Raw genomic sequence first — 25,716 nt, 5'->3', positions numbered from 1 at the left:
GTTATTTTCATAAATTCTGTATTTTGGAAATTCGAATACGTGCCCTGAATATCTGTAAAATTCGGTTTACTTCTAGCAGGAAAATCAAGCAGCAGTTTCTGTAGTGTAGTGGTTATCACGTTCGCTTTACACGTGAAAGGTCCTCGGTTCGAAACCGGGCGGAAACAGTGCTCTTTGACACGTACAGTACTTTTAAAAGAGAATAGTTATTTTCATAAATGCCTAAATTTGGAAATTTCAACACGTGCCATGAATATCTGTAAAATTCGGTTTACTCCTTGCAGATAATTGTTGAAGCAGTTTCTGTAGTGTAGCGGTTATCACGTTCGCTTAACACGCGAAAGGTCCTCGGTTTTTAACCGGGCGGAAACAGAGCTCTTTGACAAGAGCAGTAGGTACTGTACTTTCAACAAAGAATTGTTATTTTCATAAATTCTGTATTTTGGAAATTCGAATACGTGCCATGAATATCTGTAAAATTCGGTTTACTCCTTGCAGCTAAATGTAGCAGCAGTTTCTGTAGTGTAGTGGTTATCACGTTCGCTTTACACGTGAAAGGTCCTCAGTTTGAAACCGGGAGGAAACAGTGCTCTTTGACATGTGCAGTAGGTACTGTACTATTAACAGAGAATAGTTATTTTCATAAAGGCCTAATTTTGGAAATTCGAATACGTGCCATGAATATCTGTAAAATTCGGTTTACTCCTCGCAGGTAAATGTAGCAGCATTTTCTGTAGTGTAGTGGTTATCACGTTTGTTCACACGCGAAAGGTCACTGGTTCGAAACCAGGCGGAAACAGAGCTCATCGACACATTCAAGAAGTACCATAGTGTTAACAAAGAATTTCATTAATCCCTTATTTTGGAATTTCGAATACGTGCCATGAATATTTTTAAAATTCGGTTTACTCCTTGCAGCTAATTGTAGCAGTAGTTTCTGTGGTGTAGTGGTTATCACGTTCGCTTCACACGCGAAATGTCCCTGGTTCGAAACTGGGCGGAAACAACGCTCATTGACACATTCTGTAGTACCATAGTGGTAACAGAAAATTTCATGAATTCTTTATTTTGGAAATTCCAATACGTGCCATGAATATTTTTAAAATTCGGTTTACTCCTTGCAGAAAAATCAAGCAGCAGTTTCTGTAGTGTAGTGGTTATCACGTTAGCTTTACACGTGAAAGGTCCTCAGTTTGAAACCGGGAGGAAACACTGCTCTTTGACATGTGCAGTAGGTACTGTACTATTAACAGACAATAGTTATTTTCATAAATTCCTAATTTTGGAAATTTGAACACGTGCCATGAATATCTGTAAAATTCGGTTTACTCCTTGCAGATAATTGTTGAAGAAGATTCTGTAGTGTAGTGGTTATCACGTTTGCTTAATACGCGAAAGGTCCTCGGTTCGAACCCGGGCGGAAACAGAGCTCTTTGACACGTGCAGTAGGTACTGTACTTTCAACAAAGAGTTGTTATTTTCATAAATTCTGTATTTTGGAAATTCGAATACGTGCCCTGAATATCTGTAAAATTCGGTTTACTTCTAGCAGGAAAATCAAGCAGCAGTTTCTGTAGTGTAGTGGTTATCACGTTCGCTTTACACGCGAAAGGTCCTCGGTTCGAAACCGGGCGGAAACAGTGCTCTTTGACACGTACAGTACTTTTAAAAGAGAATAGTTATTTTCATAAATGCCTAAATTTGGAAATTTCAACACGTGCCATGAATATCTGTAAAATTCGGTTTACTCCTTGCAGATAATTGTTGAAGCAGTTTCTGTAGTGTAGCGGTTATCACGTTCGCTTAAGGAATGTCCGGAATTCACATGCCACAAATGTAGTGAACAAGGGCATTATGCCAGAGAATGTCGGAACATAGGAAATGTGTGCAAAATGTGTGACAGACCTAAAGTTAGATGTAGCTGTAATAAGGGAGAAAATCACTTACTTTTGCAAACAATGGACCTCACGTCTGAGGAAGAGGGGAGTGTGCCTATGGAGAGGGAGGATGAGAGTGACATGGAGAGTGTGACTCCAGAGACAGTGGCAGATAAGCTTGAAGAGCCTGTAATGTCTCCTGGCAAAGCACGAGACGCCGTTTTAGTCTCTGCTGCTGACAAGGTGGAACAGCAGCACATGATGGGTGAAAGACATACACAGGTAGAGATGGTGCAAGGTGCTTCTCAGGTGCCTGAGCCAGCTTTAAGCCTGTGTAAAAATTACACCAAAGAGTGGGCTGGGTCCACTGAAGTCACGGGCACTGTTAAAGCGCACTTTTCAAAAGGCTTCCCCGCCGATCCCCCCAAAAATCCAAATAAAGAGACGGATGATGAAATAGATAGTGAGGATCTTCAGTTGTTTGTAAAAAATAAGAGGTCATTGTCGAAAACCAGGGAGATGATGGGTTTTGGAAAAAAGAAAAAGTAGGATTTTTAAGGACTTGTTTGGCTCTGATTATACTTCTGCACACATTCATAATGATTACAGTCGCATCCCTAAATGGTAACAGTTTGAGAAACATGAGCAAATTTGAGCAGGTATTAGTGTCTGTTAAGGCAGACATGTTGTGTTTTCAAGAGACCAATTGGACAGACTCCAAAATGCAGGAGATTAAGAGTAAATGGTCAGATTTAATTTTTTGTAGTCATGGAGGGGATAAAACATGTGGTGTGGCTATTTTGATAAAAAATGATGTGGTGCAAAATGTAAAAGAAATATATGCTGACAATGATGGCAGACTTATTGTAATTGAATTTGAAGTTCAAAATGTAGTTTTTCGTTTAATTAATGTTTATGCTTCAAACATTGAATCTGAAAGGAGAGAAATGTTTCACAAATTAAAAACACTGTGCTCAGAAAACTGTATACTGATAGGAGATTTTAATGTGAGGTGTAGTAGAATGGATGCCTCTAGTTGTGCTAAATTCAGATATGACTCTTCTAGAAATGCATTATGGAAACTTATGAATGAGGAGAATCTAGTAGATATATGGAGGGCTGAAAATCCAAACAGAAGAGTATTCTCTAGAAGGCAGGTGGTTCTAAAGGAATTAAAACAAAGCAGAATTGATTTATGTCTAGCAAAACAAGAATTGGTGCAGAATGTTAAGAAGGTGTCATATACCTTTACAGCATATAGTGATCATGCAGTAATGTCATTTCAAATGGGTTTTGGTGTGGAGAGGAGAGGGGGAGGTGTCTGGTGTTTAAATGCCAGTCTGTTAAAGGAGGAAGGATATAGAAATGAAATTGTTGAATGTATTAATGATGAAATGTCTAATGTACTGTTAAAAGAGAATGTGTGTTTATGGTGGGAGGAAGTGAAAGTAAAAGTAAAAAATAGGAGTATTAGGTACGCAAAAAATCATAACCGTTTAGATAAGCAGAAAGAAATAATGCTTAGGAATAGGATGTTGCATGAACTTGAAAAGGCTGATACGGATCCAGACTATGATGTTGTGAATTATTTGAAAATCCATGCAGAGCTGGGTCGTTATGAAAAAAATAAATGTTTGGGTGCTATTGTTAGGAGCAGGGCACAGTACGCTTTGGAGGGAGAGAAATGTACATCCTTTTTTTGGGGTCTGGAAAAAAGAAAACAAACTAAGAGTTACATTGTAGAGTTGGAAGATGAAAGAGGTGTAAAGGTAAACGATTTTGTTGGGATCTTAGAGACAGTTGAAACCTTTTACAGAAATCTTTACAAAAAGAATGATGTAGATAAAGTGTGTGTTGTAAAAGTGTTGGATACAATTAGTGCCAAAGTATCGCAGGCAGATAGAATGATGTGTGATGAAGAGATTTCGATTATGGAAATCAAGGAAGCAATTGTTAGCACGCAAGGTAATAAAAGTCCGGGTTTGGATGGTTTAACAAATGAGTTCTATAAAGTCTTTGTAGATATTTTGGCACCCATTTTAGTGAGGGTGTTTCATTATATGGAAGAGAATAAGGAAATCCCTGAGTCTATGTCAACTGGAATGTTAACGATCTTATTCAAAAATAGGGGCAGTAGATTAAAGTTAGAAAATTATAGGCCTATTAGCCTTCTAAATTCGGATTATAAGATACTGACTAAAGTGTTAGCGAATAGGATGAAAAAGGTGATTGGGAGTATTATTGAATCAACACAAGCCTACGGCATACCTGGAAGAGATATTGCAGATGTAATTTGTACAATTAGGGATGTTGTTAATCAAATGAAAAATGAAGGTGGTATAGTTTTAAGTTTGGACTTTAACAAAGCTTTCGATAGAGTGGAGCACAGCTTTTTATTACAGACTTTGGAGAGGTTTGGGTTTGGGCCAAAGTTTGTATCTTGGATCAACCTGTTGTATAGTGGGGCTAAAAGTTGTGTTAAATGTAACGGAGTGTTAACAGATACTTTCCCTGTGGAGAGGTCAGTAAGGCAGGGCTGTCCTTTGTCAGCTCTGCTGTACAGTGTTTCTACAGAACCGTTAGCTACATTGATAAATAGTAATAAAGAAGTAAGGGGTGTTGGAATCCCAGGTGGTGGTGTCAGTGTTGTACATCAGTACGCTGATGACACTACTTGTACTGTGAAGGATATAGAAAGTATTGGAAGCATTATGGGGATCATAGATATATATGGCAAGGCATCGGGTGCTAAAGTTAATATAGAGAAGACTGAAATAATGTTTGTTGGGGATATCAATGTAAACGGGTGTGAGATTCCATTCAAGAGCGCAAAGGATTTTATTAAAGTGCTGGGAGTAAACATTGGTGTAAAGGAGAAAGAGGCAAAAGATATAACTTGGACTGGGATCCTTAATAAAGTCAAGCTAACGTTGAATTTCTGGAAAAATAGAAAACTAAAGTTACAAGGGAAAGTAATTGTTGCAAATGCTTTGGTATTATCCAAATTTGTGTATGTTTTGGGAGTCCTGGACATGCCGGAGTGGGTCCTAAATGAATTGAATAATGTGGTGTCAAATTTTATATGGGATGGTAAAGGAGTGAGAATATCTCAGAAAACATTGATTGCTGACTATGTGGATGGAGGTTTAAAACTTGTAGATTTAGATGTCAAAAGAAAAGCTATTAGGATAAAAACAGTAAAGAAATATTTGTATGACAGTGAAGATTATGGCTGGAAACACTTCTTTAGAGTCTACTTAGAGGAGAGTGGTGGTTGTGAGGATAATGGTTTATTGATGGGGCTTAAAAGGGCAATGTTTGAAAAGGTACCAGATTTTTATAAAGAGGTGCTAAATGCATGGGCAGAGTTGTTGCCTAATGTATATTATGAATGTGGACATATTGACCTGATTATGAATCAACCTATATTTCTGAATGAGAAAATCAAGAACAAAGAAAAAGTTTTGTATAATAAAGTATTTATGAGTGCAGGTCTACGGCAAATAAAAGATTATACTTATGAGGTAATTCCAGGGTTTTTACCTGGGGAAGCTATTTTTGACATAATCAATGAATGGGATGAAGAGGTGGGAAGGGGAACAGTGAATAATATGTATGACAAGATAAAGAATAGTATACCAAGAGCATGGGTTGATTTAATAAATAGTGAAGTTGAAAGAGAAGATTTATTTGTATTTCCTAATTTGTTCATTGGTAGCAGTAAGAAGAAAGTACATTTATCTAGTATACCAGTGAAAAGATTGTATAGAATAATGGTAGGAAAAGTGTGTAGAAGGCCGGCTGCTGAGAAATTTTGGAAAGTAGTTTTTCCGGAATTGGATGAAAAAAAGATATGGGGAAATTTAAATGTAAAATATAATAGTAAGGAGTGTGAAAATAATGATTTCAAACTAAGACATAATAGAATATTTACAAAGGTGGTGCTAAAGAAAATTAATTGTGAGATAGAAAGGGAATGCGACGTATGTGGACGTTTCCCGGAAACTCTTATGCATTTGTTTATAGAATGTGAGGATTTAAAATATTTTTTTTGTAAAGTTAAGGAAATGTTATGTAGAAACTGGGGGGGAGATTTCGTGAAAAAGTATGCGTGGGAGGAACTTTTGTTATTTGGAGTGTCTGGTAAATGTGAGGGTGCTAATGTGTGTTTGTTGAATATGGTTTTGAGTTTTGTGAGGTATGCTATTTTTTGTAGGAGGAATTATGTTTCTTTTGACAGAAAGAGGGTTCAGGTGTGGAGTATCTTTATAGCACTGTTCAGTAAACACATAGATATGTTGTTTAATTATGGGATGGAACATTTTGATGAGTCTTTTGTTGAAGGGAGTGGGTTAATTTCACGAGAGGAGAGTGGAGGTATCACTTATAATTTTTGAAAGCACTGTTTTGATATTTTCTTTGTTGATAATTTGATAGGGGGTGAATTGTTCACCTGCCTCTGTTAGTCTAGTGTCTTCTGTATTGTTCTCTGTGGATTGTACTGTAAACAGTAGATTGTACTGTAAATATTGTAAACAAACATTTTTGATAATAAAAAAAAAAAAAAAAAAAAAAAAAAAAAAAATCACGTTCGCTTTACACGCGAAAGGTCCTCGGTTCGAAACCGGGCAGAAACAGTGCTCTTTGACACCTGCAGTAGGTACAGTACTTTTAAAAGAGAATAGTTATTTTCATAAATGCCTAAATTTGGAAATTTCAACACGTGCCATGAATATCTGTAAAATTCGGTTTACTCCTTGCAGCTGAATGTAGCAGCAGTGTCTGTAGTGTAGTGGTTATCACGTTCGCTTTACACGTGAAAGGTCCTCAGTTTGAAACCGGGAGGAAACAGTGCTCTTTGACATGTGCAGTAGGTACTGTACTATTAACAGAGAATAGTTATTTTCATAAATGCCTAATTTTGGAAATTTGAACACGTGCCATGAATATCTGTAAAATTCGGTTTACTCCTTGCAGATAATTGTTGAAGCAGTTTCTGTAGTGTAGCGGTTATCACGTTCGCTTAACACGCGAAAGGTCCTCGGTTCGAAACCGGGCGGAAACAGAGCTCTTTGACACGTGCAGTAGGTACTGTACTTTCAACAAAGAATTGTTATTTTCATGAATTCTGTATTTTGGAAATTCGAATACGTGCCATGAATATCTGTAAAATTCGGTTTACTCCTCGCAGCTAATTGTAGCAGTAGTTTCTGTGGTGTAGTGGTTATCACGTTTGCTTCACACGCGAAAGGTCCCTGGTTCGAAACCGGGCGGAAACAACGCTCATTGACACATTCTGAAGTACCATAGTGGTAACAGAAAATTTCATGAATTCTTTATTTTGGAAATTCGAATACGTGCCATGAATATTTTTAAAATTCGGTTTACTCCTTGCAGAAAAATCAAGCAGCAGTTTCTGTAGTGTAGTGGTTATCACGTTCTCTTTACACGTGAAAGGTCCTCAGTTTGAAACTGGGAGGAAACAGTGCTCTTTGACACGTGCAGTAGGTACTGTACTATTAACAGAGAATAGTTATTTTCATAAATGCCTAATTTTGGAAATTTGAACGCGTGCCATGAATATCTGTAAAATTCGGTTTACTCCTTGCAGATAATTGTTGCAGAAGTTTCTGTAGTGTAGTGGTTATCACGTTCGCTTAACACGCGAAAGGTCCTCGGTTCGAAACCGGGCGGAAACAGAGCTCTTTGACACGTGCAGTAGGTACTGTACTATTAACAGAGAATAGTTATTTTCATAAATGCCTAATTTTGGAAATTTGAACACGTGCCATGAATATCTGTAAAATTCGGTTTACTCCTCGCAGCTAAATGTAGCAGCAGTTTCTGTAGTGTATTGGTTATCACGTTTGTTCACACGCTAAAGGTCCCTGGTTCGAAACCAGGCGGAAACAACACTCATCGACACATTCAAGAAGTACCATAGTGTTAACAAAGAATTTCATTAATCCCTTATTTTGGAAATTCGAATACGTGCCATGAATATCTGTAAAATTCGGTTTACTCCTTGCAGCTAATTGTAGCAGTAGTTTCTGTGGTGTAGAGGTTATCACGTTTGCTTCACACGCCCCTTTTTGGAGTTTCAGGAAGTGGAAGAGAAGCAGGTGTCTGAGTGCTTGAGAGAGAATATCGTTTTTTTTGGAGGTCTAGTTGACTTATAAGTTTGAAAGTTTGTGAGTGACTGTAGTGAAGTTTCTGTGAAACGTTTTTGCTATTGTCCCCCATCAGCGTGAGCTGTTTGGGGGATATTGCTTAAAATAACCGGACGGACAACATGGCTTCGACATCAAGAATACAAACGACGACGAGAAAGGACAACAGTGAAATCAGAATGTTAAACGAAGAACTGAAAAAAAGAACATATGAGAAGGAACTGACGGTGAACGTGGAAATAAGTGGAGAAGGGAAAATAACAACGATGGAATTGCTGAGAGGAATAAAGGAAGTTTGCGGAACAATACTGGGATGTCGAATGAAAGACGGGAATAAGTATGAAGTAACAATGTCTCATGTAAATGGAAAAGAAAGACTAATAGACGGGCTAAAGATAAAGAACTGTCAAATCATGGCTAAAGAACTAGGGAACGATGAGCTGGTGGTGTCCTTTTTGAACTTGCCCGCATACATTACGGATGAGGAGATAGAAGAGAAACTAAAAGGCTGGAAGGTGAAGGCGACCACGCCAATCAAGAGGAGGATGTGGCCAGGAACGGACATTGTAGATGGGACAAGATTTTGCAAGGTAAAGTTTACAGACAATGTGCAATCCTTGCCATATTCTACTAAATTTAACACTGTCGAGGGATTTGAATATTTTCGTGTAATCCACGACAATCAAGTGAAGGTATGTAGATTATGTATTCAGCCGGGGCACATACTTAAGGAATGTCCGGAATTCACATGCCACAAATGTAGTGAACAAGGGCATTATGCCAGAGAATGTCGGAACATAGGAAATGTGTGCAAAATGTGTGACAGACCTAAAGTTAGATGTAGCTGTAATAAGGGAGAAAATCACTTACTTTTGCAAACAATGGACCTCACGTCTGAGGAAGAGGGGAGTGTGCCTATGGAGAGGGAGGATGAGAGTGACATGGAGAGTGTGACTCCAGAGACAGTGGCAGATAAGCTTGAAGAGCCTGTAATGTCTCCTGGCAAAGCACGAGACGCCGTTTTAGTCTCTGCTGCTGACAAGGTGGAACAGCAGCACATGATGGGTGAAAGACATACACAGGTAGAGATGGTGCAAGGTGCTTCTCAGGTGCCTGAGCCAGCTTTAAGCCTGTGTAAAAATTACACCAAAGAGTGGGCTGGGTCCACTGAAGTCACGGGCACTGTTAAAGCGCACTTTTCAAAAGGCTTCCCCGCCGATCCCCCCAAAAATCCAAATAAAGAGACGGATGATGAAATAGATAGTGAGGATCTTCAGTTGTTTGTAAAAAATAAGAGGTCATTGTCGAAAACCAGGGAGATGATGGGTTTTGGAAAAAAGAAAAAGTAGGATTTTTAAGGACTTGTTTGGCTCTGATTATACTTCTGCACACATTCATAATGATTACAGTCGCATCCCTAAATGGTAACAGTTTGAGAAACATGAGCAAATTTGAGCAGGTATTAGTGTCTGTTAAGGCAGACATGTTGTGTTTTCAAGAGACCAATTGGACAGACTCCAAAATGCAGGAGATTAAGAGTAAATGGTCAGATTTAATTTTTTGTAGTCATGGAGGGGATAAAACATGTGGTGTGGCTATTTTGATAAAAAATGATGTGGTGCAAAATGTAAAAGAAATATATGCTGACAATGATGGCAGACTTATTGTAATTGAATTTGAAGTTCAAAATGTAGTTTTTCGTTTAATTAATGTTTATGCTTCAAACATTGAATCTGAAAGGAGAGAAATGTTTCACAAATTAAAAACACTGTGCTCAGAAAACTGTATACTGATAGGAGATTTTAATGTGAGGTGTAGTAGAATGGATGCCTCTAGTTGTGCTAAATTCAGATATGACTCTTCTAGAAATGCATTATGGAAACTTATGAATGAGGAGAATCTAGTAGATATATGGAGGGCTGAAAATCCAAACAGAAGAGTATTCTCTAGAAGGCAGGTGGTTCTAAAGGAATTAAAACAAAGCAGAATTGATTTATGTCTAGCAAAACAAGAATTGGTGCAGAATGTTAAGAAGGTGTCATATACCTTTACAGCATATAGTGATCATGCAGTAATGTCATTTCAAATGGGTTTTGGTGTGGAGAGGAGAGGGGGAGGTGTCTGGTGTTTAAATGCCAGTCTGTTAAAGGAGGAAGGATATAGAAATGAAATTGTTGAATGTATTAATGATGAAATGTCTAATGTACTGTTAAAAGAGAATGTGTGTTTATGGTGGGAGGAAGTGAAAGTAAAAGTAAAAAATAGGAGTATTAGGTACGCAAAAAATCATAACCGTTTAGATAAGCAGAAAGAAATAATGCTTAGGAATAGGATGTTGCATGAACTTGAAAAGGCTGATACGGATCCAGACTATGATGTTGTGAATTATTTGAAAATCCATGCAGAGCTGGGTCGTTATGAAAAAAATAAATGTTTGGGTGCTATTGTTAGGAGCAGGGCACAGTACGCTTTGGAGGGAGAGAAATGTACATCCTTTTTTTGGGGTCTGGAAAAAAGAAAACAAACTAAGAGTTACATTGTAGAGTTGGAAGATGAAAGAGGTGTAAAGGTAAACGATTTTGTTGGGATCTTAGAGACAGTTGAAACCTTTTACAGAAATCTTTACAAAAAGAATGATGTAGATAAAGTGTGTGTTGTAAAAGTGTTGGATACAATTAGTGCCAAAGTATCGCAGGCAGATAGAATGATGTGTGATGAAGAGATTTCGATTATGGAAATCAAGGAAGCAATTGTTAGCACGCAAGGTAATAAAAGTCCGGGTTTGGATGGTTTAACAAATGAGTTCTATAAAGTCTTTGTAGATATTTTGGCACCCATTTTAGTGAGGGTGTTTCATTATATGGAAGAGAATAAGGAAATCCCTGAGTCTATGTCAACTGGAATGTTAACGATCTTATTCAAAAATAGGGGCAGTAGATTAAAGTTAGAAAATTATAGGCCTATTAGCCTTCTAAATTCGGATTATAAGATACTGACTAAAGTGTTAGCGAATAGGATGAAAAAGGTGATTGGGAGTATTATTGAATCAACACAAGCCTACGGCATACCTGGAAGAGATATTGCAGATGTAATTTGTACAATTAGGGATGTTGTTAATCAAATGAAAAATGAAGGTGGTATAGTTTTAAGTTTGGACTTTAACAAAGCTTTCGATAGAGTGGAGCACAGCTTTTTATTACAGACTTTGGAGAGGTTTGGGTTTGGGCCAAAGTTTGTATCTTGGATCAACCTGTTGTATAGTGGGGCTAAAAGTTGTGTTAAATGTAACGGAGTGTTAACAGATACTTTCCCTGTGGAGAGGTCAGTAAGGCAGGGCTGTCCTTTGTCAGCTCTGCTGTACAGTGTTTCTACAGAACCGTTAGCTACATTGATAAATAGTAATAAAGAAGTAAGGGGTGTTGGAATCCCAGGTGGTGGTGTCAGTGTTGTACATCAGTACGCTGATGACACTACTTGTACTGTGAAGGATATAGAAAGTATTGGAAGCATTATGGGGATCATAGATATATATGGCAAGGCATCGGGTGCTAAAGTTAATATAGAGAAGACTGAAATAATGTTTGTTGGGGATATCAATGTAAACGGGTGTGAGATTCCATTCAAGAGCGCAAAGGATTTTATTAAAGTGCTGGGAGTAAACATTGGTGTAAAGGAGAAAGAGGCAAAAGATATAACTTGGACTGGGATCCTTAATAAAGTCAAGCTAACGTTGAATTTCTGGAAAAATAGAAAACTAAAGTTACAAGGGAAAGTAATTGTTGCAAATGCTTTGGTATTATCCAAATTTGTGTATGTTTTGGGAGTCCTGGACATGCCGGAGTGGGTCCTAAATGAATTGAATAATGTGGTGTCAAATTTTATATGGGATGGTAAAGGAGTGAGAATATCTCAGAAAACATTGATTGCTGACTATGTGGATGGAGGTTTAAAACTTGTAGATTTAGATGTCAAAAGAAAAGCTATTAGGATAAAAACAGTAAAGAAATATTTGTATGACAGTGAAGATTATGGCTGGAAACACTTCTTTAGAGTCTACTTAGAGGAGAGTGGTGGTTGTGAGGATAATGGTTTATTGATGGGGCTTAAAAGGGCAATGTTTGAAAAGGTACCAGATTTTTATAAAGAGGTGCTAAATGCATGGGCAGAGTTGTTGCCTAATGTATATTATGAATGTGGACATATTGACCTGATTATGAATCAACCTATATTTCTGAATGAGAAAATCAAGAACAAAGAAAAAGTTTTGTATAATAAAGTATTTATGAGTGCAGGTCTACGGCAAATAAAAGATTATACTTATGAGGTAATTCCAGGGTTTTTACCTGGGGAAGCTATTTTTGACATAATCAATGAATGGGATGAAGAGGTGGGAAGGGGAACAGTGAATAATATGTATGACAAGATAAAGAATAGTATACCAAGAGCATGGGTTGATTTAATAAATAGTGAAGTTGAAAGAGAAGATTTATTTGTATTTCCTAATTTGTTCATTGGTAGCAGTAAGAAGAAAGTACATTTATCTAGTATACCAGTGAAAAGATTGTATAGAATAATGGTAGGAAAAGTGTGTAGAAGGCCGGCTGCTGAGAAATTTTGGAAAGTAGTTTTTCCGGAATTGGATGAAAAAAAGATATGGGGAAATTTAAATGTAAAATATAATAGTAAGGAGTGTGAAAATAATGATTTCAAACTAAGACATAATAGAATATTTACAAAGGTGGTGCTAAAGAAAATTAATTGTGAGATAGAAAGGGAATGCGACGTATGTGGACGTTTCCCGGAAACTCTTATGCATTTGTTTATAGAATGTGAGGATTTAAAATATTTTTTTTGTAAAGTTAAGGAAATGTTATGTAGAAACTGGGGGGGAGATTTTGTGAAAAAGTATGCGTGGGAGGAACTTTTGTTATTTGGAGTGTCTGGTAAATGTGAGGGTGCTAATGTGTGTTTGTTGAATATGGTTTAGAGTTTTGTGAGGTATGCTATTTTTTGTAGGAGGAATTATGTTTCTTTTGACAGAAAGAGGGTTCAGGTGTGGAGTATCTTTATAGCACTGTTCAGTAAACACATAGATATGTTGTTTAATTATGGGATGGAACATTTTGATGAGTCTTTTGTTGAAGGGAGTGGGTTAATTTCACGAGAGGAGAGTGGAGGTATCACTTATAATTTTTGAAAGCACTGTTTTGATATTTTCTTTGTTGATAATTTGATAGGGGGTGAATTGTTCACCTGCCTCTGTTAGTCTAGTGTCTTCTGTATTGTTCTCTGTGGATTGTACTGTAAACAGTAGATTGTACTGTAAATATTGTAAACAAACATTTTTGATAATAAAAAAAAAAAAAAAAAAAAATCACGTTCGCTTCACACGCGAAAGGTCCCTGGTTCGAAACCGGGCGGAAACAACGCTGATTGACACATTCTGAAGTACCATAGTGGTAACAGAAAATTTCATGAATTCTTAATTTTGGAAATTCGAATACGTGCCATGAATATTTTTAAAATTCGGTTTACTCCTCGCAGATAATTGCCGAAGCAGTTTCTGTAGTGTAGCGGTTATCACGTTCGCTTAACACGCGAAAGGTCCTCGGTTCGAAACCGGGCGGAAACAGAGCTCTTTGACAAGTGCAGTAGGTACTGTACTTTCAACAAAGAATTGTTATTTTCATGAATTCTGTATTTTGGAAATTCGAATACGTGCCATGAATATCTGTAAAATTCGGTTTACTCCTTGCAGCTAAATGTAGCAGCAGTTTCTGTAGTGTAGTGGTTATCACGTTCGCTTTACACGTGAAAGGTCCTCAGTTTGAAACCGGGAGGAAACAGTGCTCTTTGACATGTGCAGTAGGTACTGTACTATTAACAGAGAATAGTTATTTTCATAAATGCCTAATTTTGGAAATTTGAACACGTGCCATGAATATCTGTAAAATTCAGTTTACTCCTTGCAGATAATTGTTGAAGCAGTTTCTGTAGTGTAGTGGTTATCACGTTTGTTCACACGCGAAAGGTCCCTGGTTCGAAACCGGGCAGAAACAACGCTCATCGACACATTCAAGAAGTACCATAGTGTTAACAAAGAATTTCATTATTCTCTTATTTTGGAAATTCGAATACGTGCCATGAATATTTTTAAAATTCGGTTTACTCCTTGCAGCTAATTGTACCAGTAGTTTCTGTGGTGTAGTGGTTATCACGTTTGCTTTACATGCGAAAGGTCCTCGGTTCGAAACCGGGCGAAAACAGTGCTCTTTGACACGTGCAGTAGGTACAGTACTTTTAAAAGAGAATAGTTATTTTCATAAATGCCTAAATTTGGAAATTTCAACACGTGCCATGAATATCTGTAAAATTCGGTTTACTCCTTGCAGATAATTGTTAAAGCAGTTTCTGTAGTGTAGCGGTTATCACGTTCGCTTTACATGCGAAAGGTCCTCGGTTCGAAACCGGGTGGAAATAGAGCTCGTTGACAAGTGCAGTAGGTACTGTACTTTCAACAAAGAATTGTTATTTTCATGAATTCTGTATTTTGGAAATTCGAATACGTGCCATGAATATCTGTAAAATTCGGTTTACTCCTTGCAGATAATTGTTGAAGCAGTTTCTGTAGTGTAGCGGTTATCACGTTCGCTTCACACGCCCCTTTTTGGAGTTTCAGGAAGTGGAAGAGAAGCAGGTGTCTGAGTGCTTGAGAGAGAATATCGTTTTTTTTGGAGGTCTAGTTGACTTATAAGTTTGAAAGTTTGTGAGTGACTGTAGTGAAGTTTCTGTGAAACGTTTTTGCTATTGTCCCCCATCAGCGTGAGCTGTTTGGGGGATATTGCTTAAAATAACCGGACGGACAACATGGCTTCGACATCAAGAATACAAACGACGACGAGAAAGGACAACAGTGAAATCAGAATGTTAAACGAAGAACTGAAAAAAAGAACATATGAGAAGGAACTGACGGTGAACGTGGAAATAAGTGGAGAAGGGAAAATAACAACGATGGAATTGCTGAGAGGAATAAAGGAAGTTTGCGGAACAATACTGGGATGTCGAATGAAAGACGGGAATAAGTATGAAGTAACAATGTCTCATGTAAATGGAAAAGAAAGACTAATAGACGGGCTAAAGATAAAGAACTGTCAAATCATGGCTAAAGAACTAGGGAACGATGAGCTGGTGGTGTCCTTTTTGAACTTGCCCGCATACATTACGGATGAGGAGATAGAAGAGAAACTAAAAGGCTGGAAGGTGAAGGCGACCACGCCAATCAAGAGGAGGATGTGGCCAGGAACGGACATTGTAGATGGGACAAGATTTTGCAAGGTAAAGTTTACAGACAATGTGCAATCCTTGCCATATTCTACTAAATTTAACACTGTCGAGGGATTTGAATATTTTCGTGTAATCCACGACAATCAAGTGAAGGTATGTAGATTATGTATTCAGCCGGGGCACATACTTAAGGAATGTCCGGAATTCACATGCCACAAATGTAGTGAACAAGGGCATTATGCCAGAGAATGTCGGAACATAGGAAATGTGTGCAAAATGTGTGACAGACCTAAAGTTAGATGTAGCTGTAATAAGGGAGAAAATCACTTACTTTTGCAAACAATGGACCTCACGTCTGAGGAAGAGGGGAGTGTGCCTATGGAGAGGGAGGATGAGAGTGACATGGAGAGTGTGACTCCAGAGACAGTGGCAGATAAGCTTGAAGAGCCTGTAATGTCTCCTGGCAAAGCACGAGACGCCGTTTTAGTCTCTGCTGCTGACAAGGTGGAACAGCAGCACATGATGGGTGAAAGACATACACAGGTAGAGATGGTGCAAGGTGCTTCTCAGGTGCCTGAGCCAGCTTTAAGCCTGTGTAAAAATTACACCAAAGAGTGGGCTGGGTCCACTGAAGTCACGGGCACTGTTAAAGCGCACTTTTCAAAAGGCTTCCCCGCCGATCCCCCCAAAAATCCAAATAAAGAGACGGATGATGAAATAGATAGTGAGGATCTTCAGTTGTTTGTAAAAAATAAGAGGTCATTGTCGAAAACCAGGGAGATGATGGGTTTTGGAAAAAAGAAAAAGTAGGATTTTTAAGGACTTGTTTGGCTCTGATTATACTTCTGCACACATTCATAATGATTACAGTCGCATCCCTAAATGGTAACAGTTTGAGAAACATGAGCAAATTTGAGCAGGTATTAGTGTCTGTTAAGGCAGACATGTTGTGTTTTCAAGAGACCAATTGGACAGACTCCAAAATGCAGGAGATTAAGAGTAAATGGTCAGATTTAATTTTTTGTAGTCATGGAGGGGATAAAACATGTGGTGTGGCTATTTTGATAAAAAATGATGTGGTGCAAAATGTAAAAGAAATATATGCTGACAATGATGGCAGACTTATTGTAATTGAATTTGAAGTTCAAAATGTAGTTTTTCGTTTAATTAATGTTTATGCTTCAAACATTGAATCTGAAAGGAGAGAAATGTTTCACAAATTAAAAACACTGTGCTCAGAAAACTGTATACTGATAGGAGATTTTAATGTGAGGTGTAGTAGAATGGATGCCTCTAGTTGTGCTAAATTCAGATATGACTCTTCTAGAAATGCATTATGGAAACTTATGAATGAGGAGAATCTAGTAGATATATGGAGGGCTGAAAATCCAAACAGAAGAGTATTCTCTAGAAGGCAGGTGGTTCTAAAGGAATTAAAACAAAGCAGAATTGATTTATGTCTAGCAAAACAAGAATTGGTGCAGAATGTTAAGAAGGTGTCATATACCTTTACAGCATATAGTGATCATGCAGTAATGTCATTTCAAATGGGTTTTGGTGTGGAGAGGAGAGGGGGAGGTGTCTGGTGTTTAAATGCCAGTCTGTTAAAGGAGGAAGGATATAGAAATGAAATTGTTGAATGTATTAATGATGAAATGTCTAATGTACTGTTAAAAGAGAATGTGTGTTTATGGTGGGAGGAAGTGAAAGTAAAAGTAAAAAATAGGAGTATTAGGTACGCAAAAAATCATAACCGTTTAGATAAGCAGAAAGAAATAATGCTTAGGAATAGGATGTTGCATGAACTTGAAAAGGCTGATACGGATCCAGACTATGATGTTGTGAATTATTTGAAAATCCATGCAGAGCTGGGTCGTTATGAAAAAAATAAATGTTTGGGTGCTATTGTTAGGAGCAGGGCACAGTACGCTTTGGAGGGAGAGAAATGTACATCCTTTTTTTTGGGTCTGGAAAAAAGAAAACAAACTAAGAGTTACATTGTAGAGTTGGAAGATGAAAGAGGTGTAAAGGTAAACGATTTTGTTGGGATCTTAGAGACAGTTGAAACCTTTTACAGAAATCTTTACAAAAAGAATGATGTAGATAAAGTGTGTGTTGTAAAAGTGTTGGATACAATTAGTGCCAAAGTATCGCAGGCAGATAGAATGATGTGTGATGAAGAGATTTCGATTATGGAAATCAAGGAAGCAATTGTTAGCACGCAAGGTAATAAAAGTCCGGGTTTGGATGGTTTAACAAATGAGTTCTATAAAGTCTTTGTAGATATTTTGGCACCCATTTTAGTGAGGGTGTTTCATTATATGGAAGAGAATAAGGAAATCCCTGAGTCTATGTCAACTGGAATGTTAACGATCTTATTCAAAAATAGGGGCAGTAGATTAAAGTTAGAAAATTATAGGCCTATTAGCCTTCTAAATTCGGATTATAAGATACTGACTAAAGTGTTAGCGAATAGGATGAAAAAGGTGATTGGGAGTATTATTGAATCAACACAAGCCTACGGCATACCTGGAAGAGATATTTCAGATGTAATTTGTACAATTAGGGATGTTGTTAATCAAATGAAAAATGAAGGTGGTATAGTTTTAAGTTTGGACTTTAACAAAGCTTTCGATAGAGTGGAGCACAGCTTTTTATTACAGACTTTGGAGAGGTTTGGGTTTGGGCCAAAGTTTGTATCTTGGATCAACCTGTTGTATAGTGGGGCTAAAAGTTGTGTTAAATGTAACGGAGTGTTAACAGATACTTTCCCTGTGGAGAGGTCAGTAAGGCAGGGCTGTCCTTTGTCAGCTCTGCTGTACAGTGTTTCTACAGAACCGTTAGCTACATTGATAAATAGTAATAAAGAAGTAAGGGGTGTTGGAATCCCAGGTGGTGGTGTCAGTGTTGTACATCAGTACGCTGATGACACTACTTGTACTGTGAAGGATATAGAAAGTATTGGAAGCATTATGGGGATCATAGATATATATGGCAATGCATCGGGTGCTAAAGTTAATATAGAGAAGACTGAAATAATGTTTGTTGGGGATATCAATGTAAACGGGTGTGAGATTCCATTCAAGAGCGCAAAGGATTTTATTAAAGTGCTGGGAGTAAACATTGGTGTAAAGGAGAAAGAGGCAAAAGATATAACTTGGACTGGGATACTTAATAAAGTCAAGCTAACGTTGAATTTCTGGAAAAATAGAAAACTAAAGTTACAAGGGAAAGTAATTGTTGCAAATGCTTTGGTATTATCCAAATTTGTGTATGTTTTGGGAGTCCTGGACATGCCGGAGTGGGTCCTAAATGAATTGAATAATGTGGTGTCAAATTTTATTTGGGATGGTAAAGGAGTGAGAATATCTCAGAAAACATTGATTGCTGACTATGTGGATGGAGGTTTAAAACTTGTAGATTTAGATGTCAAAAGAAAAGCTATTAGGATAAAAACAGTAAAGAAATATTTGTATGACAGTGAAGATTATGGCTGGAAACACTTCTTTAGAGTCTACTTAGAGGAGAGTGGTGGTTGTGAGGATAATGGTTTATTGATGGGGCTTAAAAGGGCAATGTTTGAAAAGGTACCAGATTTTTATAAAGAGGTGCTAAATGCATGGGCAGAGTTGTTGCCTAATGTATATTATGAATGTGGACATATTGACCTGATTATGAATCAACCTATATTTCTGAATGAGAAAATCAAGAACAAAGAAAAAGTTTTGTATAATAAAGTATTTATGAGTGCAGGTCTACGGCAAATAAAAGATTATACATATGAGGTAATTCCAGGGTTTTTACCTGGGGAAGCTATTTTTGACATAATCAATGAATGGGATGAAGAGGTGGGAAGGGGAACAGTGAATAATATGTATGACAAGATAAAGAATAGTATACCAAGAGCATGGGTTGATTTAATAAATAGTGAAGTTGAAAGAGAAGATTTATTTGTATTTCCTAATTTGTTCATTGGTAGCAGTAAGAAGAAAGTACATTTATCTAGTATACCAGTGAAAAGATTGTATAGAATAATGGTAGGAAAAGTGTGTAGAAGGCCGGCTGCTGAGAAATTTTGGAAAGTAGTTTTTCCGGAATTGGATGAAAAAAAGATATGGGGAAATTTAAATGTAAAATATAATAGTAAGGAGTGTGAAAATAATGATTTCAAACTAAGACATAATAGAATATTTACAAAGGTGGTGCTAAAGAAAATTAATTGTGAGATAGAAAGGGAATGCGACGTATGTGGACGTTTCCCGGAAACTCTTATGCATTTGTTTATAGAATGTGAGGATTTAAAATATTTTTTTTGTAAAGTTAAGGAAATGTTATGTAGAAACTGGGGGGGAGATTTCGTGAAAAAGTATGCGTGGGAGGAACTTTTGTTATTTGGAGTGTCTGGTAAATGTGAGGGTGCTAATGTGTGTTTGTTGAATATGGTTTTGAGTTTTGTGAGGTATGCTATTTTTTGTAGGAGGAATTATGTTTCTTTTGACAGAAAGAGGGTTCAGGTGTGGAGTATCTTTATAGCACTGTTCAGTAAACACATAGATATGTTGTTTAATTATGGGATGGAACATTTTGATGAGTCTTTTGTTGAAGGGAGTGGGTTAATTTCACGAGAGGAGAGTGGAGGTATCACTTATAATTTTTGAAAGCACTGTTTTGATATTTTCTTTGTTGATAATTTGATAGGGGGTGAATTGTTCACCTGCCTCTGTTAGTCTAGTGTCTTCTGTATTGTTCTCTGTGGATTGTACTGTAAACAGTAGATTGTACTGTAAATATTGTAAACAAACATTTTTGATAATAAAAAAAAAATAAAAATAAAAATAAAAAAAATCACGTTCGCTTTACACGCGAAAGGTCCTCGGTTTGAAACCGTGCGGAAACAGTGCTCTTTGACACCTGCAGTAGGTACAGTACTTTTAAAAGAGAATAGTTATTTTCATAAATGCCTAAATTTGGAAATTTGAACACGTGCCATGAATATCTGTAAAATTCGGTTTACTCCTTGCAGAAAAATTAAGCAGCAGTTTCTGTAGTGTAGTGGTTATCACGTTCTCTTTACACGTGAAAGGTCCTCAGTTTGAAACCGGGAGGAAACAGTGCTCTTTGACACGTGCAGTAGGTACTGTACTATTAACAGAGAATAGTTATTTTCATAAATGCCTAATTTTGGAAATTTGAACACGTGCCATGAATATCTGTAAAATTCGGTTTACTCCTTGCAGATAATTGTTGCAGAAGTTTCTGTAGTGTAGTGGTTATCACGTTCGCTTAACACGCGAAAGGTCCTCGGTTCGAAACCGGGCGGAAACAGAGCTCTTTGACACGTGCAGTAGGTACTGTACTTTCAACAAAGAATTGTTATTTTCATGAATTCTGTATTTTGGAAATTCGAATACGTGCCATGAATATCTGTAAAATTCGGTTTACTCCTCGCAGGTAAATGTAGCAGCAGTTTCTGTAGTGTAGTGGTTATCACATTTGCTTCACACGCGAAAGGTCCCTGGTTCGAAACCGGGCGGAAACAACGCTCATTGACACATTCTGATTTACCGTAGTGGTAACAGAAAATTTCAGGAATTCTTTATTTTGGAAATTCGAATACGTGCCATGAATATTTTTAAAATTCGGTTTACTCCTTGCAGAAAAATCAAGCAGCAGTTTCTGTAGTGTAGTGGTTATCACGTTAGCTTTACACGTGAAAGGTCCTCAGTTTGAAACCAGGAGGAAACACTGCTCTTTGACATGTGCAGTAGGTACTGTACTATTAACAGAGAATAGTTATTTTCATAAATGCCTACTTTTGGAAATTTGAACACGTGCCATGAATATCTGTAAAATTCGGTTTACTTCTTGCAGGAAAATCAAGCAGCAGTTTCTGTAGTGTAGTGGTTATCGCGTTCGCTTTACACGCGAAAGGTCCTCGGTTCGAAACCGGGCGGAAACAGTGCTCTTTGACAAGTGCAGTAGGTACTCTACTATTAACAGAGAATAGTTATTTTCATAAATGCCTAATTTTGGAAATTTGAACACGTGCCATGAATATCTGTAAAATTCGGTTTACTCCTCGCAGCTAAATGTAGCAGCAGTTTCTGTAGTGTAGTGGTTGTCACGTTTGCTTCACACGCGAAAGGTCCCTGGTTCGAAACTGGGCGGAAACAACGCTCATTGACACGTTCTGATTTACCGTAGTGGTAACAGAAAATTTCATGATTCTTTATTTTGGAAATTCGAATACGTGCCCTGAATATCTGTAAAATTCGGTTTACTTCTTGCAGGAAAATCAAGCAGAAGTTTCTGTAGTGTAGTGGTTATCACGTTCGCTTTACACGCGAAAGGTCCTTGGTTCGAAACCGTGCGGAAACAGTGCTCTTTGACACCTGCAGTAGGTACAGTACTTTTAAAAGAGAATAGTTATTTTCATAAATGCCTAAATTTGGAAATTTCAACACGTGCCATGAATATCTGTAAAATTCGGTTTACTCCTTGCAGCTAAATGTAGCAGCAGTTTCTGTAGTGTAGTGGTTATCACGTTCGCTTTACACGTGAAAGGTCCTCAGTTTGAAACCGGGAGGAAACAGTGCTCTTTGACATGTGCAGTAGGTACTGTACTATTAACAGAGAATAGTTATTTTCATAAATGCCTAATTTTGGAAATTTGAACACGTGCCATGAATATCTGTAAAATTCCGTTTACTCCTTGCAGATAATTGTTGAAGCAGTTTCTGTAGTGTAGCGGTTATCACGTTTGCTTAACACGCGAAAGGTCCTCGGTTTGAAACCGGGCGGAAACAGAGCTCTTTGACACGTGCAGTAGGTACTGTACTTTCAACAAAGAATTGTTATTTTCATGAATTCTGTATTTTGGAAATTCGAATACGTGCCATGAATATCTGTAAAATTCGATTTACTCCTCGCAGCTAATTGTAGCAGTAGTTTCTGTTGTCTAGTGGTTATCACGTTTGCTTCACACGCGAAAGGTCCCTGGTTCGAAACCGGGCGGAAACAATGCTCATTGACACATTCTGAAGTACCATAGTGGTAACAGAAAATTTCATGAAATCTTTATTTTGGAAATTCGAATACGTGCCATGAATATCTGTAAAATTCGATTTACTCCTCGCAGATAATTGTTGCAGAAGTTTCTGTAGTGTAGTGGTTATCACGTTCGCTTAACACGCGAAAGGTCCTCGGTTTGAAACCGGGTGGAAACAGAGCTCTTTGACACGTGCAGTAGGTACTGTACTTTCAACAAAGAATTGTTATTTTCATGAATTCTGTATTTTGGAAATTCGAATAAGTGCCATGAATATCTGTAAAATTCGGTTTACTCCTCGCAGCTAAATGTAGCAGCAGTTTCTGTAGTGTAGTGGTTATCAAGTTTGTTCACACGAGAAAGGTCCCTGGTTCGAAACCTGGCGGAAACAATGCTCTTCGACACATTCAAGAAGTACCATAGTGTTAACAAAGAATTTCATTATTCTCTTATTTTGGAAATTCGAATACGTGCCATGAATATTTTTAAAATTCGGTTTACTCCTTGCGGCTAATTGTAGCAGTAGTTTCTGTGGTGTAGTGGTTATCACTTCCGCTTCATACGCGAAAGGTCCCTGGTTCGAAACTGGGCGGAAACAACGCTCATTGACACATTCTGTAGTACCATAGTGGTAACAGAAAATTTCATGAATACTTTATTTTGGAAATTCGAATACGTGCCATGAATATTTTTAAAATTCGGTTTACTCCTTGCAGAAAAATCAAGCAGCAGTTTCTGTAGTGTAGTGGTTATCACGTTAGCTTTACACGTGAAAGGTCCTCAGTTTGAAACTGGGAGGAAACAGTGCTCTTTGACACGTGCAGTAGGTACTGTACTATTAACAGAGAATAGTTATTTTCATAAATGCCTACTTTCGGAAATTTGAACACGTGCCATGAATATCTGTAAAATTCGGTTTACTTCTTGCAGGAAAATCAAGCAGCAGTTTCTGTAGTGTAGTGGTTATCGCGTTCGCTTTACACGTGAAAGGTCCTCGGTTCGAATCCGGGCGGAAACAGTGCTCTTTGACAAGTGCAGTAGGTACTGTACATTCAACAAAGAATTGTTATTTTCATGAATTCTGTATTTTGGAAATTTGAACACGTGCCATGAATATCTGTAAAATTCGGTTTACTCCTAGCAGATAATTGTTGAAGCAGTTTCTGTAGTGTAGCGGTTATCACGTTCGCTTAACACGCGAAAGGTCCTCGGTTCGAAACCGGGCGGAAACAGAGCTCTTTGACACGTGCAGTAGGTACTGTACTTTCAACAAAGAATTGTTATTTTCATGAATTCTGTATTTTGGAAATTCGAATACGTGCCATGAATATCTGTAAAATTCGGTTTACTCCTTGCAGCTAATTGTAGCAGCAGTTTCTGTAGTGTAGCGGTTATCACGTTCGCTTCACACGCCCCTTTTTGGAGTTTCAGGAAGTGGAAGAGAAGCAGGTGTCTGAGTGCTTGAGAGAGAATATCGTTTTTTTTGGAGGTCTAGTTGACTTATAAGTTTGAAAGTTTGTGAGTGACTGTAGTGAAGTTTCTGTGAAACGTTTTTGCTATTGTCCCCCATCAGCGTGAGCTGTTTGGGGGATATTGCTTAAAATAACCGGACGGACAACATGGCTTCGACATCAAGAATACAAACGACGACGAGAAAGGACAACAGTGAAATCAGAATGTTAAACGAAGAACTGAAAAAAAGAACATATGAGAAGGAACTGACGGTGAACGTGGAAATAAGTGGAGAAGGGAAAATAACAACGATGGAATTGCTGAGAGGAATAAAGGAAGTTTGCGGAACAATACTGGGATGTCGAATGAAAGACGGGAATAAGTATGAAGTAACAATGTCTCATGTAAATGGAAAAGAAAGACTAATAGACGGGCTAAAGATAAAGAACTGTCAAATCATGGCTAAAGAACTAGGGAACGATGAGCTGGTGGTGTCCTTTTTGAACTTGCCCGCATACATTACGGATGAGGAGATAGAAGAGAAACTAAAAGGCTGGAAGGTGAAGGCGACCACGCCAATCAAGAGGAGGATGTGGCCAGGAACGGACATTGTAGATGGGACAAGATTTTGCAAGGTAAAGTTTACAGACAATGTGCAATCCTTGCCATATTCTACTAAATTTAACACTGTCGAGGGATTTGAATATTTTCGTGTAATCCACGACAATCAAGTGAAGGTATGTAGATTATGTATTCAGCCGGGGCACATACTTAAGGAATGTCCGGAATTCACATGCCACAAATGTAGTGAACAAGGGCATTATGCCAGAGAATGTCGGAACATAGGAAATGTGTGCAAAATGTGTGACAGACCTAAAGTTAGATGTAGCTGTAATAAGGGAGAAAATCACTTACTTTTGCAAACAATGGACCTCACGTCTGAGGAAGAGGGGAGTGTGCCTATGGAGAGGGAGGATGAGAGTGACATGGAGAGTGTGACTCCAGAGACAGTGGCAGATAAGCTTGAAGAGCCTGTAATGTCTCCTGGCAAAGCACGAGACGCCGTTTTAGTCTCTGCTGCTGACAAGGTGGAACAGCAGCACATGATGGGTGAAAGACATACACAGGTAGAGATGGTGCAAGGTGCTTCTCAGGTGCCTGAGCCAGCTTTAAGCCTGTGTAAAAATTACACCAAAGAGTGGGCTGGGTCCACTGAAGTCACGGGCACTGTTAAAGCGCACTTTTCAAAAGGCTTCCCCGCCGATCCCCCCAAAAATCCAAATAAAGAGACGGATGATGAAATAGATAGTGAGGATCTTCAGTTGTTTGTAAAAAATAAGAGGTCATTGTCGAAAACCAGGGAGATGATGGGTTTTGGAAAAAAGAAAAAGTAGGATTTTTAAGGACTTGTTTGGCTCTGATTATACTTCTGCACACATTCATAATGATTACAGTCGCATCCCTAAATGGTAACAGTTTGAGAAACATGAGCAAATTTGAGCAGGTATTAGTGTCTGTTAAGGCAGACATGTTGTGTTTTCAAGAGACCAATTGGACAGACTCCAAAATGCAGGAGATTAAGAGTAAATGGTCAGATTAAATTTTTTGTAGTCATGGAGGGGATAAAACATGTGGTGTGGCTATTTTGATAAAAAATGATGTGGTGCAAAATGTAAAATAAATATATGCTGACAATGATGGCAGACTTATTGTAATTGAATTTGAAGTTCAAAATGTAGTTTTTCGTTTAATTAATGTTTATGCTTCAAACATTGAATCTGAAAGGAGAGAAATGTTTCACAAATTAAAAACACTGTGCTCAGAAAACTGTTGTTACGGAGTCTAGTTGATAGGTAATCGACTAGCCGGACTGTTCCCCGGACTC

The 25,716-nt window shown here is 37.9% G+C and overlaps 15 non-coding genes across 15 annotated transcripts; all 15 read left to right on the top strand.

Annotated features, from left to right (window-relative positions):
- The first annotated feature begins 94 nt into the window (after window positions 1–94).
- trnav-uac (transfer RNA valine (anticodon UAC)) lies at window positions 95–167 on the top strand. The gene has a single exon. It is a non-coding gene; the product is annotated as a tRNA-Val (tRNA).
- Window positions 168–1,353: 1,186 nt separating this feature from the next.
- Window positions 1,354–1,426, top strand: trnai-aau (transfer RNA isoleucine (anticodon AAU)). The gene has a single exon. It is a non-coding gene; the product is annotated as a tRNA-Ile (tRNA).
- A 141-nt stretch (window positions 1,427–1,567) lies between these two features.
- On the top strand, window positions 1,568–1,640 carry trnav-uac (transfer RNA valine (anticodon UAC)). Its single transcript has one exon. It is a non-coding gene; the product is annotated as a tRNA-Val (tRNA).
- Window positions 1,641–6,869: 5,229 nt separating this feature from the next.
- On the top strand, window positions 6,870–6,942 carry trnav-aac (transfer RNA valine (anticodon AAC)). The gene has a single exon. It is a non-coding gene; the product is annotated as a tRNA-Val (tRNA).
- A 141-nt stretch (window positions 6,943–7,083) lies between these two features.
- On the top strand, window positions 7,084–7,156 carry trnav-cac (transfer RNA valine (anticodon CAC)). The gene has a single exon. It is a non-coding gene; the product is annotated as a tRNA-Val (tRNA).
- Window positions 7,157–7,503: 347 nt separating this feature from the next.
- trnav-aac (transfer RNA valine (anticodon AAC)) lies at window positions 7,504–7,576 on the top strand. The gene has a single exon. It is a non-coding gene; the product is annotated as a tRNA-Val (tRNA).
- A 6,030-nt stretch (window positions 7,577–13,606) lies between these two features.
- trnav-aac (transfer RNA valine (anticodon AAC)) lies at window positions 13,607–13,679 on the top strand. The gene has a single exon. It is a non-coding gene; the product is annotated as a tRNA-Val (tRNA).
- Window positions 13,680–14,240: 561 nt separating this feature from the next.
- On the top strand, window positions 14,241–14,313 carry trnav-uac (transfer RNA valine (anticodon UAC)). The gene has a single exon. It is a non-coding gene; the product is annotated as a tRNA-Val (tRNA).
- A 141-nt stretch (window positions 14,314–14,454) lies between these two features.
- On the top strand, window positions 14,455–14,527 carry trnav-uac (transfer RNA valine (anticodon UAC)). Its single transcript has one exon. It is a non-coding gene; the product is annotated as a tRNA-Val (tRNA).
- Window positions 14,528–20,583: 6,056 nt separating this feature from the next.
- On the top strand, window positions 20,584–20,656 carry trnav-aac (transfer RNA valine (anticodon AAC)). Its single transcript has one exon. It is a non-coding gene; the product is annotated as a tRNA-Val (tRNA).
- A 141-nt stretch (window positions 20,657–20,797) lies between these two features.
- trnav-cac (transfer RNA valine (anticodon CAC)) lies at window positions 20,798–20,870 on the top strand. Its single transcript has one exon. It is a non-coding gene; the product is annotated as a tRNA-Val (tRNA).
- A 347-nt stretch (window positions 20,871–21,217) lies between these two features.
- On the top strand, window positions 21,218–21,290 carry trnav-uac (transfer RNA valine (anticodon UAC)). Its single transcript has one exon. It is a non-coding gene; the product is annotated as a tRNA-Val (tRNA).
- Window positions 21,291–21,636: 346 nt separating this feature from the next.
- On the top strand, window positions 21,637–21,709 carry trnav-uac (transfer RNA valine (anticodon UAC)). Its single transcript has one exon. It is a non-coding gene; the product is annotated as a tRNA-Val (tRNA).
- Window positions 21,710–23,324: 1,615 nt separating this feature from the next.
- Window positions 23,325–23,397, top strand: trnav-uac (transfer RNA valine (anticodon UAC)). Its single transcript has one exon. It is a non-coding gene; the product is annotated as a tRNA-Val (tRNA).
- Window positions 23,398–23,538: 141 nt separating this feature from the next.
- On the top strand, window positions 23,539–23,611 carry trnav-aac (transfer RNA valine (anticodon AAC)). Its single transcript has one exon. It is a non-coding gene; the product is annotated as a tRNA-Val (tRNA).
- Window positions 23,612–25,716: the final 2,105 nt, after the last annotated feature.

This window comes from Salmo salar, chromosome 18, assembly GCF_965601325.2.
Source record: "Salmo salar chromosome 18, fSalSal1, whole genome shotgun sequence".
NCBI classification, from domain to species: domain Eukaryota; kingdom Metazoa; phylum Chordata; class Actinopteri; order Salmoniformes; family Salmonidae; genus Salmo; species Salmo salar.
This window is presented reverse-complemented; position numbering and strand designations above follow the sequence as displayed.